This window comes from Oncorhynchus mykiss, chromosome 6 (assembly GCF_013265735.2).
Source record: "Oncorhynchus mykiss isolate Arlee chromosome 6, USDA_OmykA_1.1, whole genome shotgun sequence".
In the NCBI taxonomy this organism is placed as follows: domain Eukaryota; kingdom Metazoa; phylum Chordata; class Actinopteri; order Salmoniformes; family Salmonidae; genus Oncorhynchus; species Oncorhynchus mykiss.
In genome coordinates, this window is record NC_048570.1 from 59,693,842 (window position 1) to 59,699,357 (window position 5,516).

The window sequence follows — 5,516 nt, forward strand, 5'->3', positions numbered from 1 at the left end:
TTACAGACAAAAACAGGACCTAACTTCACAAGCGTGAGACGTGAACACCTCGTCTCTGTAGCACTCGTGTGTTCGAACACAGGGCTTCATGACATGTGTCAGAAGACATAGGGTCTATTAACCATCATCTCTCCAAAGTGAACCTTCTAAATCAAGGTCACCATACTACAAGGCTCACCCCAGCCTTGCCTATTTGTTATGTGTTATGCCCCCAGCTTGCCTTCCAGCCCGCACCTGAAACAGCCCCTCCTGCCTGCCAAACTAGACTGGGGGGGGGGGGTGAAGGGAGCACACAGCCACAGGGGTAAAGGCCTTAGCCTTTGGAGCCAGAGGGGATGGGGGCTCCACTGCACATATCAATTAATACCTAATCGCCAGGCCTCGCCTGCCATACCGTCCCACAAGAGACCCTGGCTACTGCCGTACATCTGGAAGACAATTTCGACCAATTAAAGGAGCCCGAGAATCATTTAAGAGTGGGATGGCTGTTTGATCACGTCTCTGACTGCTCTCCTGCTCCGGCTACAGTTGACTTGCTGCAGATTGACAGGTCCGGAGAGGAGCACTGATGCCATGCCCATGCCATGTTCTCTCTCATATTCTCATCCTCCCTCCCTCTCTCTCTCTCTCTCTCTCTCCCTAAAGATGTGCATCACTGTGGCTTGTCATGGCCCGCGGAGCAACAGACACAGGTAAAATAGGACACACTGCAATGCTGACCACTAAACAGGTTGACGAACTAGTTGAAACACGGCACCTGTGATGCTTAGGAACGTGATTGAATGAAATAAGAGCAAAACATGAGATTTAAAGATGGGATTAGGAATATAACACCAAATTCACAATAGAGCATACACATGACCAAAATGTTGAATCTGTCAAATAAATTGTTTGAACTATGTGAAATGTGATAGTCTGTCATAGCATTCATGGCATTCTTGCACAATTCATGATGATGATAATAGTAATCATAGTAATAATAATGTAATAATAAAATACATTTCCCCCACATTTTGTAGCAAACCAGTCAAGTATCTCCAGGACAACACACACAGGAGCTGCAACTACATAGCAGTTAGTAAAGTAACACTTTCTCTTTCTCTCAATAATACCTCTCACAATTCATTGTCATTCTCCTAACTATCGGTAATTGCATGGAGGCTGCTGTAGGGCCCCGATCTGTAATGCAGTGCACTACAGTGGGACTGTTGTCCATCGCTATTTCATCTCAATAAGAAAATAAAAAGAACTGACACAAAAAAAAGGTTCACGCCCAGACACTATTACAGACATAATATCCGCCTGGCAAATACCATTAAACAATGACAGTGGTTTACTCGGACTGTGCATCTGGGCATCCTATTTGTTCATTTCCTTTGACAATGAATCTAAGGAATAAACATTTATCGCAAACTCCACTTTGCGGAAGATACAAAAAAAAGTGAAACAATGTGATGGACGTTGTGTAACGCTTGCGTTACGGTTGAGGGGGTCGTGTGTCTTCTCGGCCATTGTAGCCTAGGCTACTGTTTTAATTTGCTGCCTTTCAGTTGGGTTCATCTCATACCTGGTTCATCTGTGTTTACATGGGAGGATCGCTCCCTTCTACTCAAGGTGAAAGGCTGCTCGGTTGGATGAGGGACACCTGCAGACAAGTCCTGCCGGGGAGAGTTTGAAGCACTGGCAGTGCAACGGGTAGCCTGTGTTTAATTCCACGAAATTATATATAATAGACTCGTACAAAGGCGATTTGAACATTTTGGGTTTATCAGAATGTCTGGGAATATATTTACCCTGACATATTTCAGATTCACAGCGCAAGAAACGAAACATCTAAACCCACACCGACAAAATCTATATGCACTTTAAAGGTATAATTTATATTTTGGAACATTTAAATTAGGCAACGTGCATTTCTCTATAGTTTATGAAGGTTGTGGCATACGCTACTCGCTAGACTCGACCTCGTTCCCGATTAAGTTATAGGCTATGCTACGTCCTTTTCATACAATTATTTGTCATGAGTACCTTTTTTATTCGTTTCCGAATCGCTATAACTTTTGCAAATGTGGATACATTTCCCCCGAGCAGCTGCGTTTTAAATCAGTCGTTCAAATCTGAATTTCTCCAGTGATATGTGTGTTGTCTACATAAAATGTTTTAAAGCGTGATATGACATTTAGCCCTCAGTTGTTGAATGCTATCATAACGTTCCTCAAAGCATAATGCATGGCTGCTATTCATAAGAGGTCGATCACAGCACAAAATGGCAGGTCTCACCGGCTCTTCCATCTCACAAGTTTTGACACATGGCATGCAGCGGCTAACTTTAATCCTATTTCTCCAACAATATGCACTCAGGTTAGCTGAAATTCTAAGCAAAACCCCTAGGGATGCGATGAGAAAGTTTCCGAGGCAGATTGTATGAGAAACAGTTAATACTTAATTAAAAGTAGTCGCAAATATCCGCCTGTGCTATGCATGTCATGTGTCCAATACGTTTATGCACACTCCGTTGTCTATTTTCAACGTCTGGAATATACAACTTTTACATATGGCTATTATGAAATCATTGAAATAAAAAAAGAGAATAGTTGGTTCTGAGTCGCTGTTCAACGTCTTCCCATGCTTTCATTATGTAGACTAAATGTTTTCCACCCTGACAACCCCGCATTCTAACGTCACCGCTATGGATATTTAATTATACTGTATTTTTTGATCACGTAGAGAAACAGGCCCCACTGAGATGATACAATAAAAACAACATTTATTCAAACTGACTTTCAAAAGCGAAACGCCTTCGAGTTACCATTCCGAACCCCATTAAACCCATGCGTAAGCTTCGCACTTCTTACCTTCACATTTGAAGTAGCGCGAAGAAACTCCTGTCTGTAAACGATGCCTTGGTGAGAGATTGTGTTCATTGAATAATGAGGCATGTCCATATGATTGACCAGATCATTTTCTTTCGCTGAAGGGGGAAAAGTGCGCTTCGGACCTGTTACGATGGTCCAATGAAGAATTATCTATCTTACTGTTCCGCACATATCCTGAGTAAACAATTGCGTTTTATTTCATTCGGTCTGTTTTTCCCCCCAGGCCAAACGTGTTCATTGATACTAATCACTCAGCATCACAACATATTTCCATCTTTGAGCTTGGACTCTCCCTATCTCGTAGGTGAAATGCATTGTACCGTCAAAAAAAGCAGTCCATTGTAGTCCGCCGCGTTATTCACAGCAACTAGATATAGGTCTTGCGGCATTCGGCATTGCTGGAGCTAAGAGCGTAACCCAAGATAAAACAACACCGTAAATAATAATAATCTCTAATCGTAGGCTACATTTCCCCCGTGTTGCGGTAAAAAAAAAAAAAAAAGCATTCCCAACCTCGCAGCTTGTTTCTGACCTTGAGCTCCGGTAAACACTCTTATTAAAATCTGTCTATTCTCATCAGAAGCCATTCACTTTGTCATTCTTGTTACGTTGACACCGTGTATAATTTGGCTTTGATACATGTAGTCCGCGACCATGCACAGTGAACACATAACAACTGAACACATATAATGTTGTAAAAGTACATGTCCTTACCTTTTCAGTTAACTATTTCAAGTATTTTTCTTCCCCCAAACAACTCCAGGGTAAATCGGTGTAGTCTGCGCGTCCTGAGCATCAGTCACAGCTCTAGTGCTTAAGAGAAGTAATCAGTGATAAAATGACGTTCATCTCACTGTAACCTTGTGGCGTATTTAATGTAAATAAGCCAGTTATGTTGCCAATCGCATGCATACAAACGCAAACTGGTCCTGAGGGAGGCTTTTTTTTTCAGGTGCCCTGACGAACCAGGTTTATTCTAACAACATGCATGGGAGCGCTTTTTGAAGCCATGGGCTAGGAATTAAACATATTTATTAGTAAATATGATATTTAAAACAACCAAGCGGTTCAACAAGGCCACGTCGTACCTTATTAAAACAGAAAGAGAAAAGTCCAATATTAAACGCGCTCACCCAACGGTTCCAAGTAACCTGGGGAAATGATTTAAAGAGCTGTATACTTCGTCGAGGACTCTAAACTTTTTTTGGCATAACTTTTGCGGTAGGACAGAGATGCACAGGCCGACCTTTCATTCTCCTAAATGTTCGCACCAAGATGGTTTGATATATGATGTTTCTCTAGGTGGTGGAAGGAGCGGTATATAATGCAATTATAGTTTCAGTGTTCCGGCGTTGACGAAGCAATTGCTTAAATAGACTCTTATGGGATTATATAATGATTATGGTGTAAATATCGGAACGGTTTGGTAATAATAAAAAGTATAAAATACTACTATGGACGGTTGGGTTTTCTAGAATGTAAGGGCATGTGACTCTGGGACGATGATAAGAGCGAGCAAACGTGGAGAGGTCGACAAAGAGGAGGACGGTGATGGTTCGGCCAAACGCAGACGGATTGATTATTCAAAATGTCCTCGAACCATGGGACACATCATCGCATTGATCGAGATGATATCAAATCCTGTATATAACCAGACAGAAGTCCCACACCGGACTCCCTGGTCGTATTTATACGGGGAGATAGAACAGCTGTGAGCGTATGGTCTCCCCTTTCCACTTGTGCCAAGGCGGTGTGTGACTCAAGGATACTCACACGCAAATGCTCAGTGTGGTAGTATGACAGTGAACTAATGTGTTATGAGCACATGCCACTCCATCTGTGTATGACACTGATATGTACGTTGGTGTGTTACAGCTTGATTCAAGTGTGAGTGTAGGGCCTACAATGAGCCTAATTGGAGTGGATTATAACTCTATTGGATCTTGGACATCTTGTGATTTAAAATGTAACTTTAAATCAGAGTAAAAAGGGATAGCTAGTAGCTATTGGTTTTATGGCTATACTGCTGTGTGTTTATTTTTTAACTACAATGTTTGATTGTGTTAGCCTACGTTGTTATGACTTTTTCTTGTCTTTTTTTTTCTTCATTTATAGTGTTATCTTTTTTTCAGTGGAACATTAATAGATAATCCAGAAGGAAAGATCCCGGCTGCGCTTTCTTTTCCTTCCAGACAAAACATATTTTTTTAAAGATAGTCCACATACATTATTCACTATGAAAATCAGATTCTCATGCTACCCCTTAAACGGTTAGGAATTCAGCATGCATTTTCCAGTTTGATGTGTATGAAATTCTTTTTTTGAACAAATTCCAAAATAAAAGTTTGTCTCCAAAGGAATTAGCATAACTAACCCATCAATAATATCGCTATCTCTATGGGAATGATAGCGAGAGCAGTAGGGGTGTTCCTTTTCTCAATTCTTCATGGATCAACAGCGCGTTCTCGGTTTCTTTTGAACTTGTTATAGCAAGTCAAGTGATTCTTTATCGGTGACAGGCTTGACAATGCGACGGGGATGTGAAAGCAGGTCAAAAGGAAGTTGCCATATGGATTTAAACATGCACATTTCGAACAATATAGCACGGGTATGTCCCATAAATATAGCCTGCATTTAAAT

At 41.3% G+C, this 5,516-nt stretch overlaps 1 protein-coding gene across 5 annotated transcripts in view; it reads right to left on the reverse strand.

Annotated features, from left to right (window-relative positions):
- znf536 (zinc finger protein 536) overlaps nt 1-4,552 on the reverse strand; it is a 191,302-nt gene extending 186,750 nt beyond the window's left edge. Inside the window, exon 1 of one of the 5 annotated variants that reach the window (XM_036980615.1) lies at nt 3,591-4,552. The gene's annotated coding sequence lies outside the window, so the exon portion shown is untranslated. Of the gene's footprint in view, nt 1-2,855; nt 3,491-3,590 lie in introns of those variants that run through there. The other 4 variants (XM_036980613.1, XM_036980616.1, XM_036980614.1 and 1 more) reach the window with 4 other exon arrangements.
- Nucleotides 4,553-5,516: the final 964 nt, after the last annotated feature.